Consider the following 15,152-nt stretch of genomic DNA (forward strand, 5'->3'; position numbering starts at 1 on the left):
TTAGATCCTTGTATTGCTGAAAAGAGCTAAGTCTATATTGTGTACAATGTTCTCCTGGTTCTGCTCACTTGAAGATTCTTAAGACGGAAAGTTGTCACATAGGCAACGGGAAGTGATACCTAGTTTTGGATATTCCACCTAATGCCCCTTTCAAACAGTGGTATGATGCATTAAGAGAAGCATCACGGAATCAAAATGAGTGGAAAAGGAGGACCATCATTATGTCTTCCGTTGTTTGTGGGGAAAATTTTTCTATTTTTAATTAGAAAAAATACAATGGCCTGCTCATGGTTCACACATTGTATCGGATTGCAAGTAAAGGTGGGCCTGCTGAGGGGAGAGATGACAGCATTAAGAAGCAAAGGTAAGTCTTTCAGTGACTCCACATGTCCTCTGAGAGAGGAAAATCTTAGGCTGGACCTGGAATTCCTGGCCAAATTAACGTCAGACAGAGTAACTAATCAAATTCGTAACCCAGGTGCCATAGCGTTTTTTCATTTAAGTGAGTTAACTAGAGCTTTTCAAAACCACTACAAGGAAGAAGACATATTGAAGTATATTGGCGCTGGCTGCTAGTTTCCCCTCACTCTCTTCCCTGTCTTTTTTTTTTTTTTTTTTTTTTTGGTCTCTTTGGTTTCCCCCTCTTTAGAGTGGTCTTTGGGATGGTTGATCTGGCAGCCCAGGAGAACTCGGTTTGCTTTTTCCTAGCAGAGGCTGGTGGGTGGAGCATAGAGCCGGTAGCCCAAAATACAAGTTTCTGAAGTGAGTTAGGAGACGGGGACAGAGAGAGTGAGAGCCCAGGGGAGGCAAAACAGTAAGGGAAAACTCTTCCCGCCAAGGGCACAGCCTCGGCAGAAGGAAAACTGTGGTGGGCGACCAGAAACGGAGCCAGGCAAATAGATACAGTTAGCCAAAAAGCCACGAAGAAGGACGGCGGTGAGTGCAGTATGGTGAGGGACATTCCCCTGGTCCACGTCTAAGCCTGAAGAATTACTTTCATTTTTCTGTGCTTGGAGAGAAGAGAGGATTCAAAGCTTATAGTGTGCAATGGGACAAAGAGAAGACTGTGAATTGCGTGCGTGCGTGTGTGTGTGCGTGTGTGTATGTGTGTGTGTATGTGTGTGTGTGACTTACACACACGCGCACAGACACACAATGAGATAGAAGCAGAGAAGGCAGGCTTCGGAAGAGCTGGCAATCTGGTTGCTCAAGAGTTCTCTGTTCCTCGCCCACCCATGAGCAGGTAGGGTGGGAGACTTTAGTGCAAAGCCCCAGGAGGGCCGTACACACGAGTGCACGGAGCACCAGAGGCCAGAGCGAGTATCCTAGAGTCCTCACTCTCCCTCCTCTCCCCCTCCCGTCCCTGACGCCCCTCTTCGTCCGGTGCTTGCAGTCAGGCTTAGTGGATCGCGTCTTAGAGCCTCCAGTGATCCGGAATTCCGGCGCGAGGTCTGGGAAGATATAAAGTAAGTAATCGCTGCTCAGCCCACTCTGCTGGCCTCCTGAGCTTAGGGTTCTCGGGTTCTGGAGAGTGCACCTTCGCCCCGTCACTTCTTCACTCCTGGCTCGGCTCGAGCTCGGATTTCAGCGCCTGCCTCCTCCCCGGGGAAGCCTCCTGCCCAGCTCGCAGCTGCAACCAGCTCGGCCCCTGCGCGGCCCTAACTAGTGTCTGGTTCCCACGCTTGGGAGGAGGGATGAGGGAAAGAAGGCAGTGCCCAGGCACCACGGGTCAAGGCTGAGGGAAGGATGAGAGAGGAAGAGGAGGCTTGGGCCCCAGGGAATTGAGGAAGGGGGCTTGGGAGGTTCTCAGCGTCCTTGTCATCCCGGCTGACCCACGCTGGGTAACTGCGCTCAGGGCTCGGCCGTGGGAAAGTGCTGCCCACGCCTGGGTTGCGGCTCTAGAGCCGCTGCGGACTCTCCATTCCCACAGCCTAATATGAGGGCAGACCCACGGTCGCTTCCCTGGGCTTGAGCCCAGCTTTCCTCCTTGAGGAAGCATACGAAAAGAAGCCCCTTAAAAGGCGTCGTGAGGTCCTTTGCACCTATGAGTGGGAAATGTATGCCTTGAGTCTGAAGCCTTCTCCTGCATTTAGTTAACCTGCCAAGAACTGAACCGCTAGCAACTACAGATTTTCGACTATCTGCAGCCTTGTGTAAGCGAAACAATCTTACTTCTCAAAAATGTCAAGGTTAACCTGCACTCTCAGCTTAGCCAAGTTTTTTGGACTGAAAGAAGGGCAGAGGTCAAAGAAATTAAATAGCTTTTAAGTGGTGTCCTGACGAAAGCGATATTTTGGTTTGGGGTCTAATTTAGTAATCTAATTTGGAGATGAGCAGGGTGGACCCTTGCATCAGTAGTTACAGTTTAGCTGTGACATTGAAAAACCGTCTTATTTAAATGCTAGGGTCTGCAGAACCGGACACCTGATTGTAATTCTGCTAACTTCATGAGCGTATCCGTTACCTTTTCTTTTTTCTCCCAAATTTTTTGACATTTTTATTTAAAGTTTTGAGTTCCAAATTCTATCCTTCACCCCTCCCTGAGACCTTAAGCAATCAGATGTACATGTGCAATTATGTAAAACAGTTCCATATTAGTTATTTTGTACGAGAAGACCCAATAAAAGAAAAAAGTGAAAGAAAGTGAAAAATAGCATGCTTCAGTCTACATTCAATCAATACTAGTTCATTGTTTTTCGTTATTGCATTTTTTAAAAAATAGCAGTTGCAACATCTTGATATGTTGGAGACATCTTGTCATTTTCCAACTCTTTGAAATTCTTGACGTTTTGAATGGCACAAACTAATTCAGAATTTAATGTTTCAGGGATGAGACTTCTGCCTAGTTGTGTCAGGGACTACCTGTTTCTGTCTTTGAAAAAAAAAAAAACAGTTTCTGAAAACTCCACCTGTGTTACTGGCGTCAGTGATCAACATTTATTGATAAAAATAGCTTTTTTAGTTTCTTCACATATAGAGCTAATCTGTTGCTGTTTCAAGAGTTATTTATTTATTAAAATGACTGCTTAGAGTGAAACTGAATTCCAGTGTACGCTGGAGTTATAAATCAAAACACCCACAATCCCCCTCCCCCAACCTGTAGTTCAAAATCAGCAGCTGCAGAGTTGCACCCTTCTGAAGGCCAAGCAAACTTAATGTATCTTGCAGGGTATTGGAGCCTTCTTGTCGTGTAGGACTTTTCTGAACAGAGTGTTTTCATTGGGAAAGAAGTAGTCCAATGCACATACTTTTTTTCCCCAAGGTTTTCAAGAACTAAGGCCATGCTTATAATTCTTAGAATAATGAATTATCATTGTGTTATTACTAAGGAAAAGCATTTTACATGAAATTTATTCAATCTGTGAGAAATTTTTTCAGGCATTAAAATTGGGTTACTTACAAAGTGAAAAGTTTATGTTGCACTTTAGATACAAATGGGAGGGGCGGCTAGGTGGCACAATGTATAGAGCTCTGGCTTTGGAGTCAGGAGAACCTGAGTTCAAATCCAGTGTCAGGCACTTACTAGCCATGTGACCCTGGGCAAGTCACTTAACCCTAATTGCCTCACAAAAAAAGCAAAAAAAAAAAAAAAAAAAAAAAGATACAGAAGGGCAGGGGAAAAAAACATTCTGATTATGCAATACCAATAAATATAATTTTGGTCCTTGTGTCAAAGAACTTTAAAAAATCTGATATCAGTGAAAGAATTGCAGCCCTTATACTTGATTAGAGTGTTACATAATTAAGGCAATATTTCAATGGCCTCTGGTTTCTTAGGTGCTGGAATTCCCACTACCTTGGAGCCAACTATAACTGAGAGTCTTAATGAATTGCTGGAGGGTCAGGAAAGTTAAATCCATGCCCATGTTCCAACACACACACACACACACACACACACACACAGAGAGAGAGAGAGAGAGAGAGAGAGAGAGAGAGAGAGAGAGAGAGAGAGAGAGAGAAAGCTAGCTAATGTCTGTATAAGGTACCTAAGGATGTGTATATGTGTGATTGAGGTGGGGGAGAGAGGAGTATTTGAACCCAAGTCTTCCTGGGTCCCAGACCATAACTCCCATCCACAAGTAATAGATATGCCATGCCTTCTTTTAATTGTAATGGTAATGTGTGTGGGGGCAGGGATGAGATCTGATTTAATTTAGTCACATTAATTTTTAGTTAACATACACTGTACAAAAAACATTTTTCTGGGCTGTTGGAAGGATTAAAAGTATAGAATAGAAGTTTCTCTGTAATTCTCTGAGAAATGGATACACACACACACACACAACTGAAACATAAGATAATATATAAGCACATTATAGAGATGTAATTAAAAACTCTAAGAACTTTGGAGAGAAAGCTCATTACTTACTGAGTCAATTTGTGAGGCCTAGCTCAAAAAGGTAGTATTTTAAATGGGTTTTAAAGGAGGAGCCTGTCCATTTAATGCAGCCAGATGGAAAGACAAGCTTTGTGATGTCTGAGTGTCAGTTGTCACTGCTTTAAATATTTTTTCATCCCTTGTTTTTGGCATAACACTAATATGAATTTAATGGAAGTATTTATTTGATTTTGGTATTAAAAACTCATATTCATATAGTGTTGTGTTTTAGATCACAACATTTAGAGTTGGAAGAGACCTTGAATGTCATTGTGTCCAAGTTCTCATTTTACAGAAGAGGAAACTGAGATTCAGAGAAAGGAAGTGACTTTACAAAGTGTTTTCCCCATAAAACCTTATGATAAAAGAAGTACAAGAATTATCTTCATTTTATAGGTGAAGAAACTGAGGATTAGAGAAGCACCCAGTGCCTCTCACAAGTACACGTAGAAAATGAGCTGGAATTTGAACTCAAATCTCTTGAAATCTCTTAAGTCATTGGTCTTTCTATTGTTACTCTGCCAATAATGACAGGAAAAAGAGATAGAAACTATTTTATGGTTTCTTATTTCTGTTCTATTACTTCAGGGCTGGTTTTGAAAGTCTGTTTCAAAAGTAATGTCACAGTAGACTCTAAACTTGAGTAACAGTAGTAAAATATTAATGTGAGCAGTTTAAGTTACTAACAACAATTGGATAACAAAGTACAACATGATTTGTCACAATCGCTTGACTTGGTGTTTTAGTTTTGTCACAGGTATTTCCAAAACAAACAAAAAACATCTCAAGAATCTGAAAACAAACAAAATAGTATGGTGGCAAGAATATGAGATCTGGAGGTCAGAAGACACTGATCCAATTTCTAACTGTACTATTTAACTGCTTATACTAAATAGAGCAAGTAATTTAGTTTCTTTATCAGCTTCAGTTTTGTTCTCTGCAAAATGAAGGGAATAATCTCTAAAGTCCCTTCCAGCACTAAATTTTCAATTTAGTTGATAATGTATTCTCCCATGACAGTGATATGTACACAAGTAGATTATCTAATGAAATGAAATCCTTTCCTTTTCTTTCTCAATGGCAATTGAAAATTATTTGCATAAATAAGGAAAGAAATCTGATTTTTTCAGATACTAGCATGCCTATAGTGCTTTAAGTCAATTTGAAATAATACAATTAAAATACTTTAGATAACTTCTACTAAAAAAAAAAATCATAGGATTTAAAGCTGGAAGAACCCTTAGACACTACCTAGTCCAGCTGCCATAAGCAATTGTCCAGACTAAGTGTGCTCTATAGCCAACTCCAAAAACATTAAGAAATAACAGATTCAGTAGCAGCTATGTTGCACAATGCATAGAGCTCTGGTCATGGAGTCAAGGGGACCTGAGTTCAAATCCAGCCTCAGACACTTGACACCTACTAGCAGTGTGACCCTGGGCAAGTCACTTAACTCTGATTGCCTCAGGTGGGGGTTAGGGGGAAGAAAGAAAGAAATAACAAATTCAGAGCTGGAAGGATCCAGAGCATTGGGTTTGGAATCAGAGGAACTGTATCAAAACCTCAGATCTACTTCTTGCTATGTGTGACCTTAATAAGCTGTGCCATCTCTCCAAGCCTCGGTTTCCTTGCCTATAAAACAAGAGGGATTAGATCAGCCCCAAGATCTCTTTCCCAATCTAAATACCATGAACTCTCCTAGTTTTACATATAAGGAAACTCAGGACCAGGGAGGTTAAATGATGTGGACACTGATTAAGGTAAAATAGAATTCTTATTACATGACCCTGTTTCCCTAATTAACCCATTTATACAGGCTTTATAAAATTGGATAAATAGTTATGTATTCCCCTAGAACTGGGGTGACATAGAATCATATAATCCAAAAGCGTAAGTTCTTTGTGATTATTTCTTTCTTTGTATTTGTATTGCCAGAGTATAGTACTGTGCCTGGCAAGTAGTATTTAAGAAATGCTTGTTGATTGATTGGTTGTTTGATATATTGAAGAGTCCTTGAAATGCATTCAAATTGAAGAATCCAGATTCATTTATCCAAAACTTTACCACTGGCTAGCCATAATCATTCATCAGTGATGTTTAATTATTAATATCTACTGCATGTAAAGTATTGTACTGGGTACTAGAGATTCAAAGAAAAAAATAACGTAATTTCTTCACTCAAGAGAGGAAATAGTTTAATGGAGGAGGAGAGCAATTGCACATGTAACCAAATAATAGGAGGGGCAAAATTAAGCCAGGCAAAGTACCAGGAATGGTGAAATTTTAGGAGAGAGCATTTTCACCTGTGAGGAAGTAGTGCAGTTATGCCTCTATGGTCTTGGGTCTATGGTCTAAATTTTGTATTGCCAAAAAAGAGAGACTTCTATGGCATGAGATGATAGAGGATTCTATTCTAAGCAGCCTGCTGAACTGAATACCAGATGATATTAGCATGCTCCTTATCATACTTAACTTTAATAATAATATTTAAAATAGCTAGCATGCCTGTAGTGCTTTAAGGTTTGCAAATGTTTTTATAAATATTATCTCACTGGATCCTCACAACAACCCTGGGAGATAGGTGTTATTAAATTAAATTAAATCACTTTGCAGATGAAGAAACTAAGGCAGGCAGAGGTTAAGTGACTTGCCAGGGATCATATAGCTAGCAAGTGTCTGAGGTCAGATCTGAACTCAGCTCTTCCTGACTCCAGGCCCAGCATTCTCTCTGCCACCTAGAACCTATTCCTTAAAATTCTTTGCAGGTTCTATTTTTTAATAGCTTATTTCCTATTGGAAATGATTGCTATAGGCCATGCTGTAGCAACTAGCATGATATTTTAGAAATAACTCTGGTGCTTTAATCAGGGGATTGGGTTTAAGTCTTGGCTTTCCTACTTTCTACCTGTATGACCTTTTTCAAATCATTTTACCTCTATTGGCTTCCATATCTAACTGAAAACTTGAGAGGTGAACTCAGAGGATACGCTTTAAGGTCCCTATTTATGGTCAGTTGTATCAGACTCCTTGTGACCCTTTTTGGAGTTTTCTTGGCCAAGATACTGAAGTAGTTTGTCATTTCCTTCTCTAGATCATTTTACAGATGAGGAAACTGTGGCAAAAAGTGTTAAATGACTTGCCCAGAGTCAAATAGCTAGTAAGTGTCTGAGGCCAGATTTGAACTCAGGTCTTCCTGACTCTAGATCTGGCATTCTATCCACTGTACCACCTAGGTGCCCCTGACCACACAGCTAGTGAGTGTCTGAGGCCAAATTTGAACTCAGGAAGATGAGTTTCCCTGACTCCAGGCCTGGTGCTCTATCCACTGTGCCACCTAGCTGTACTTCTGAGGTCCCTATTATCTCTATATCCCCTTTGTTTTTCTAAGGTTACATATCAAGTCTTCTTTTTTCCTTTCATTCTCTCAAGTTCAGGGAAAGACAGTGAATGTTATTATTAGTAGTTTTCTTTCTTGGGGGGAAAAGCAAGGAGAAGATGTTAGGAGGCTGTAGACATATAAGTATATAGAGTCTAAGCAGCCTGAAAGCCCCAACAGATCCATTAGGTAGAGGTGGGGTTGAGAAGAAAATAGAACAAACACTTCTCTAAGTCTCAAACTTTTAGCAGTTCAAGTCACTGAGGGCACTAGGATAGAATAATGATTGAGAAGAGAAGCTATCTCCCAGCTCTAAGGAGAGAGCTCCACAATCTTGTTATTTGACGGTGTACCTAATGAATTGAAAGGTTACCATATAGCTTCCCAAACCCAAAATTATCCAACTGCTTGGAGTCCGACCTTCATTATTTCACTTTTTTTTCAATGCTGAAGAGTTTCCAGTTATTCTTAGCCTTCTTTTAAAATGTAGATCCTCCTGGGATAGGTGTGCCATAATCTCTTACTGAAATAGTCCTTTAGTCAACCCCAGATCTGGATTGGCAGATTTGAGGAACGTGATAGACACTTTTGAGGATGAAGGAATCGGGGGGGGGGTGATCAGAAGACAGGCTGCTAATATAAGAGGTGGGCAGAATATTCATGAATAATAAAAATAATGATGAGATAATGATGATGAGGATGATGATCCTTCATAAACTAACAGGTAAATTCCCATGCCAAAAAGTGTAGATCCCAAACTATCCTTGAGAATTCAGTGCAATCCAATGCAATGAAAGCGTTATCACAGATAAGACTGTTGTCCACCCTTGCTTGGATATAACATTGATACAAAAAAATTAAAGAGTAACCTTTTTAATAGATGTTGCCGTGCTAAACACTCATAATCTCCCAACTGTGTGGAATGAAAATCATTCAAAATAGAGAGATGATAGCCCAAGGAGAGGACTATAATAATAGTACAGGTGAGAGGTGATGAGGGCTAAAACTAAGGTAGTGGCTGTGTGAGTAGAAGGAATGGGATGTAAATGACACATTTTGTGAAGGGAGAAATGACGAGATTTGTCAAGGAATTAAATATGTGGAGTGAATGAGAGTGAGGTATTGAGATTTACCTGAAGGTTGTGAGCCTAGAAGACTGGGAAAATGATGATGTCCTCAACAACGATAAGGAATTTGGGAAGAGGGGGGAAAAATAATGAATTCTACGTTGGACATGTTGAGTTTGAGATGTTTATGGGACATCCAGTTTGAAATGTCTAAAAGGCAGGTGATATCGTGGGACTATAGATCAAGAGAGAGACAATGACTGGATATATAGTCTACAAATTATCTACGTAGTTTTGATAATTGAATATATGGGAGCTGAGATCACCAAATGAGATAGTTTAAGGTAAAAAGAGAAGAGAGCCCAGGACAGAATCTTGGGGTAAACCCTCAGTGTGTGAGCGTGCATGTGTGTGTATGTGTGTGTCTGAGAGAGTGAGAGAGACAGACAGACAGACAGACAGAGAATAGTATACAGAACATTGAATTTTTTAAAAGTTGAGACTAGGATAGCAAATTGTGCTAAGACCATTTCCAGCTGAACTCCACCAAAAACAAAAAAAGATGAGAAAAAAATATTGATAACACATACACAACTTTAAGACTAAGCATATTATCTCATTTGTGCATCACAGTAACTCTGGGAAGTAGCTACTATGAGAATTACCATAAATTTATAGGTAGGGAAACAGTCTCAGAGGAGTATCCCATGGTCACGCTGCTAGGAACTGTTCATACAGTTCACAAAGTTCACCAACTTAACAGTTTTGCTGAGGGCTAGACTCTCCCCCAACCATCACCACTATGCCACTTTTCATCCCAGATACCATATTCCATGCTTACCTCATGTGAGAACAATGTTTAAAGTATAATGTGAAAATTCATAAACCTCCTTACCATTTCAGAATTTATAATAAAATGGTTACTGTGTATAGAATCCAAAAATATAATCTAATTACTCTATTGGATACTACTTTTTGGCAATTTTATTTGCCTCATTGCTGATGCCATAGCACCAGAGATTTTTTGCTTATCTGTTTTCAGTTAAGCTGTTCCATTGAGTCCTCATAAAATTTCTTTGGCTTATCAGTATCTTTATTTTTCTCAGAAAAGTTATTTGAAGACATGTAGGAATATTTAAATATTTAACTAGGTTTATTTTTTTCCACTGGGTCGTTAAAGGATGTGTAAACTACAAACCAATCTCAAATAAGATATTCAGAGACCAAAAGGAATTTTTTAATGAAACGTTTAGGGCATGATTATGTTTAGTGCAAGGCCAGACATGTATTTTATAAGGACAGTCCTGTTTTGTTCTCTCATAGAATTGCTAATGCTATTTCTTTGCTAATACTATTTTGGAAATGTCCCCTATTTTTGGTTTTGATTTTAAATTAGGGAAAATCTTTTGGATTCATCTTAGGACTAAATACCAACTACAGAGAACTAGACCTATTTTTCAGTTAACTTCCTCACTTTTCTGGTACAAGTTCCTGCCAGGTCTTATACTTGTTATTAGCTTAGTTCTGGCTCCTTAGTTGTGGATTTGGCCGACAATGCTGTTGACAGCCTAACCGTCTTACAGGGGTGAGGAACCTGCAGCCTCAAGGCCACATGTGGCCCTCTAGGTCCTCAAGTACGACCCTTTGACTGAATCCAAACTTCACAAAACAAATCCCCGTAATAAAAGAATTTGTTCTCTAAAACCTGGATTCAGTCAAAAGGCCACATCTAAGGACCTAGAAGGCCATGTGTGACTTTGAAACTGCATGTGGCCTTAAGGCCACAGGTTCCCCACCCTTGATACCTTTCAAGACACGCTACAAGTGTAGAGTCCTAAGACCTAGGGATGGTATTTTCTTCCCATAATCATCTGCCCTTAGTTTAGTCATACTCATGAGATTCCTCACCCTATTCTTCACTAGTTACCATGAAGCTTGGGGAGTTCTCCTTTCCCTTTCATCTCCATGCTTCCCAACAAGAAAAACTTTACTACCTGAATACCAGGATAATTTCAGCTTTAGGCTTCAAGCCTTCCATCTCTTTATGTTCCTTACCCTGTCAAAGATCTGCTCCCTCCAAACTTGCTTTCTGGTGTTGACTCATCCTTTCTATTCCTAATTGGTGCATCTGAAGCAAATTATTCTCATTGGATTATTTTGGGTAGCTCTACCCTTGGTGCTGAAATTGCCTCTTCCAGCAATTGCCCACCTAGTCTATCAATGTACCTTTTGGCAACAAAACATAATTCAACAAGCATTTTTAAAAAATCCTTAATATATTCCAGGCACTGTATTGGGAGCTGGGAATATAAAGATAAAATGAAATGGCCTTTGTCCTTAAGGAATTTCTTACATTTTGGAAGGCAATTAGATTAAAACTCTATTGCTAATCTCTTTGAGCTTTAGTTCCCCTTTACTTACATATGGTGCTAACATGCATTTCTTTCTGAGACTAACCACTCTTCTAGACCCAGTGTGTGCTGGTGGCTATCAACCAACTCTCCATTGGAAGATGGGAATTCCTAGACATACCTTATGGGCCATGAACCCTGGAAATTTCTTCTCCATAGTCTGATGTTGACTCTAACCTCTTCCCTTTTTCAAGGTGTTGAATCATGGCACAATGCTGTGCTTTAATATGTTGGGGAGTAGTGGGAAATAAGATTAGAGAAGTCAATTTGGGCCAAATAATGAACATATTAGGGAGTTTGGATTTGATACAGTAGGGTGCCAGGCATTCCATATAAAAGATGTTTAATAAATGTTTATTAAATTGTAATTTCTCAAGAAAGAGTGAGTAGCATGATTAAAGTAGCATATTAGAAAGATTAATCAGAAAGTGTATACAGTCAGGTTTTAGAGAGATTAAAGAAAGGAGAATCATTTAGGAGGTGATTGTAATAATCTAGATGTGTGTCAAAGAGGGACTGAACTGTGGTTATCATAGTGGAAATTGCAAGCAAAATTCAAATTCAAGAGATATTTTTTCTATGTGCTTCTTATACTAAAGTTTTATACAATATTTTTATGCCTCTGATAATTTCCAAAAGTTTCTACAAAGAGTTGTGAAATTATATTTAGTTCTTGGAGTGAGATCAGATTCCCTAAAAGGTCAGCAGGTTATTAACTGCAGTGGTGTAGTTTTCTTTACGCTCTTCAAGAGATATTTTATGAAAGAAATATCAAGACAAATTTGTAGAGTGAAGAAAAGAAAAGACTCCACAGTTTCTGGCCTAGTAGCCTAGAAGAGTCAATGCCACCAGTGTCCATGATGAGCAAAAAAAGATGAGACTTGTTCTGCTTGGGACTAAAGGGAATAACTAGGAGAGATTGGTAGAAGTTGCAGATTCAGATTTAGGTTACATATAATTAAAAATTCCCTAACAATCTGAATTGTCCAAAGTGTGTTTGTCCTTTTTGGAGGTCTTTAATCAAAGGTTTGAATGGATTTTGTAGTGAAGATTCTTATCTCAGGTATCGGTTGAACTTTGAGGACCCTTCTAACTGAGATTCTGTGACTTGTTATGAAAATAAAGCAGACTTTTGCAGGGAAATAGAAGTATATTCAATTTTGCACATGTCAGGTTGGAAATGACAGTGAAACATTCAAGTGGAGTTCTTATAAGCAATTGAAAATTTGAGAATTAAAAGGAGGCTAGAATTTATTAAGACTAAAGATACAGATTTGGGACTCATCCACATGGTGTGGAAGAGTTTACAAAGGGATTGACCATGTGTAGAATGAGGAGTAAAGGCTAAGACCAGTACTCTTTGATGGATACACGCAGTTGGGGGTCAGAACATGGGCAGAGAAACTAGACGTAAAAGGAGTAATGAGAAAATATGAAGAAGGATTAGGAAAATTCTGCTGCATGGAAGGTAAAGGAAAAGAGAAATTCAAGAGGACTGGGTAGATAGGAATAACAAATGTCAAGGAGAGGTTGAAGAGGATGGGGACTGACTAAAAAATCATTAGACTGATTGTCACAGCTAGAATTTCTAGAATTATATCAAATGATAGTGGTGACAGTAGAAAAGCTTACTTAACATTTGATATTACTGGAAAGATTGTTTCATTTCTCCATTATAGATAATGCTAGATCTTGATTTTAGATAATTACTGTTTATCATATGAGGACAAAGTCATTTTGTTTCAATGCTTTTTAATGTAGATAGGTGTCGCATTTTGTCAAAAGCTTTGTTTTGCAACTTTTGGTATAATAAGATTGTTGTTGCTTTTGTTTTTACTAGAGTTTATATTTTATTGTATTCCTAATATTGAACCAATTCTAGTATTCCTAGTATAACACCAACAAGTCAAAATATATAATCATTTCAATATATTACTAAATGTTTTCAATATTTTTCAATGCTATTCATTATAGGTATTAGTCTATTGTTTTCTTCTTCTACTTTATTTCTTGTTGGATTAGGTATCACGACCATACAGTCTCATAGAAAGGGTTTCATGGGATTCCATTTTTCTTTACTTCTGCAAACAATAATTATGTAATGTTTGAGTTAATTAGTCTTTCAGTGATAAATTTCAGTTACAAATCTCTATTGGCCTTGGGGCAGCTAGGTGGCACAGTGGATAGAGTACCAGCCTGGATTCAGGAGGATCTGAGTTCAAATGTGACCTCAGACACAAAACACTTACTAGCTGTGTGACCCTGGGCAAGTCACTTAACCCCATTGCCTAGCCAAAAAAAAGTCTCTATTGGCCTGAAGTCTTTTCCCCTTTTCTTTGGGAGACCACTTATGACTTGATCAAATTCTTTTCCTGAGATACTAAGATTAATGAGAAATGAGTCACTATTAATCTTAAAAGGTTACATCAGTCTTAACAGAGGTTAAAATTTCATGGATTGGCAGTAGAGACAGCAAATGAAAGCCAATTAAATTTGGCAGTGAAAGGAAGAAGAGAAATTTGATGATAATTAGAAGATATATTGGGGTGAAAAGATTTTTTTAGGACAGTAGAAACCAGAGTATGTGAGATCCTATAGGACAGTCACCACTTTCAGCATATCTTTGATTTCTAGAACTTGTTGGTTAGTAGATTCTTAGATTAATAAGTAGATTCTTAATAAATATCTGTTAAAAATGAATTGAATTGAATTGGAAAGAGAAAGAAAGTGAGTTCCTGGAAAAATAATCATTCTGGAGATGGAAGTTAAAACTGTGGAATGAGATCTCAGAGGAGGTAAAAAAAATGGTATTCAAAGTACAAATAAAAATATGAATAAACTAATACTTATGAGAGGGTAGTGGGAAGGAAAGAAAAGGAAAGGAATAGGAGTGGAGGAGGAAAAGATGTTGTTCTTGCCCTTTATTCTCAAAGAGAACTAATGACATCATGAGAGTTATGTCTTAATTTGCACATGAATTGTATATGAATGGAGCAGAGCTATGTGAAGTCATCAGCCTCACTCACTCTCTCCTCCAGAGTCAATGAAGTCCAGTGGCAAGACCTTTGTCAAGGAGATTGACAATGGCCCAAAATGCAGTAGGTGACCTTGGCCTTTCTAAATCGTCTTTCCCAGGTCTCAGTTGGGCTAAGGCCACACCCATTCAATGCTGGCACAAGGTAAAGATGGGGCTCATGAAGAAAATGAGGTTGTATGAGGTTGTATGTATGTCGTATAGACAAATGATTTTATAGCACGTATTAGAGTTTTAAGTATGTAGGAGAAGTCATAATAACAACACAGTTTCAGGAGGGAGGTAGATCTACTTGGGATATAAGTGAAAAAATCTTCATGGAAAAGAAGATGAGGCTTTAAAGAATGAGAAAGTTTTCAAAGCTGGCAGAGACCAAAGAGGAGTCAATGTCAGGATACCTAATGCATTGAGTCAGGATAGACTTCTATGAGATCAAAGAATGTGAAATATTTCAGTTTGTCTTGTGTAGCATCCCTTCTGCACTCAGTCTCTTAATCTATACTGACGTTAGCAGGTTGAGTCCAATGGAAAAGTTTCTACTCTTCTGGGTTCTAGGCATAACTCTGTGAATGGCATTCCTCCTAATATTACAGTTCATGAGACCTCATCAGTGTGCTTCCCCTGAACTAATTAGCCAATAAATTCAATTTTTAATAAAAAAACATTTACTTGAATGGCATGGCAAAAAGAGTAGGTACATAGCATATCCCAAAATACTTGAGGTGCACTCCTCCACAGATATGCACAGATTCTATAGAAAAAAAAAAAAGCAGACACTAACTTGTAGTGAAAAGGTAGTGAGCACATATACAGGGAGCAAATGTGACCAAAGCAGCTCCCAACACTGGAACTGTAAAACCTTGATGTCTTTTCTTTCTCTAAAATT

General features: G+C 38.8%; 1 protein-coding gene across 3 annotated transcripts in view; it reads left to right on the forward strand.

Moving 5' to 3' along the window:
- The first annotated feature begins 341 nt into the window (after window positions 1-341).
- GUCY1A1 (guanylate cyclase 1 soluble subunit alpha 1) overlaps window positions 342-15,152 on the forward strand; it is an 83,411-nt gene continuing 68,600 nt past the window's right edge. Inside the window, exon 1 of one of the 3 annotated variants that reach the window (XM_027867016.1) lies at window positions 342-364. The gene's annotated coding sequence lies outside the window, so the exon portion shown is untranslated. Of the gene's footprint in view, window positions 365-748; window positions 1,467-15,152 lie in introns of those variants that run through there. The other 2 variants (XM_027867014.1, XM_027867015.1) reach the window with 2 other exon arrangements.

Source organism: Vombatus ursinus, unplaced genomic scaffold (genome assembly GCF_900497805.2).
Source record: "Vombatus ursinus unplaced genomic scaffold, bare-nosed wombat genome assembly UNPS02014784.1, whole genome shotgun sequence".
Taxonomy (NCBI): domain Eukaryota; kingdom Metazoa; phylum Chordata; class Mammalia; order Diprotodontia; family Vombatidae; genus Vombatus; species Vombatus ursinus.